We start from the raw sequence: 721 nt of genomic DNA, 5'->3' as shown, positions 1-721 counted from the left end.
AAAGGGATCGTAATCAGGTGGAGGTTTTCAATAGCAGACTTCTGGTAGTACCGCACTCAGACGTCAATCCAAGAGACCTGCTGAGCATCGGTTTATGCATCAAAGGCCACAGAAAACGCCCATTTACTGCTCAAAATCTGAGCAATATGTCTAATTGATATTGCGCAAGCAACCCTGGCATAGGAAGCAACTAGATAATCATTGCAAACACCTAGTTTCGAAATATTGCAGATATCCTTTGCATCTTGGATCGCATCAGCAGCCATCGCGAATGACAAACCGCGACCGACGAACCAGGTTCCCAACAGAAATTGTCTCACCTGTTTGATTTTGATAAGATAATTACCATCATCCTTCAACTTAAACAGCGACAGTGCATTGGACCGCGTTTGCTCTGCCATTTCGTCTTCATGCCAAAGCATATACCCGATAATCACGTTGACAATCGAATTTCTGACGACGAAAGTCAGTGCCTCAGACCTGTTCTCAAGGAATTGGCAAATGGTTTCCGCGTGCTTCACTGAAACATCAAAGTACTTGGATTTCTCTTCAGGCGACAGAGTTTGATACTCCTCCCATCTACTCTTATGTTCAGACAATGGTGCTGCGTATAATTGTCAGTTATGAAAGGCGGGCCTTCAAATGACCACGACGTTGACGATTTCTTGGCAGCACCTTCACGACCAAAGCATACACAGAACTGGCAGCGAACGGCGACGAC

Source organism: Plasmopara halstedii, assembly GCF_900000015.1.
Source record: "Plasmopara halstedii genome assembly, contig: Scaffold_672, whole genome shotgun sequence".
NCBI classification, from domain to species: domain Eukaryota; phylum Oomycota; class Peronosporomycetes; order Peronosporales; family Peronosporaceae; genus Plasmopara; species Plasmopara halstedii.
Note: the sequence above shows the minus strand (reverse complement) of the source record.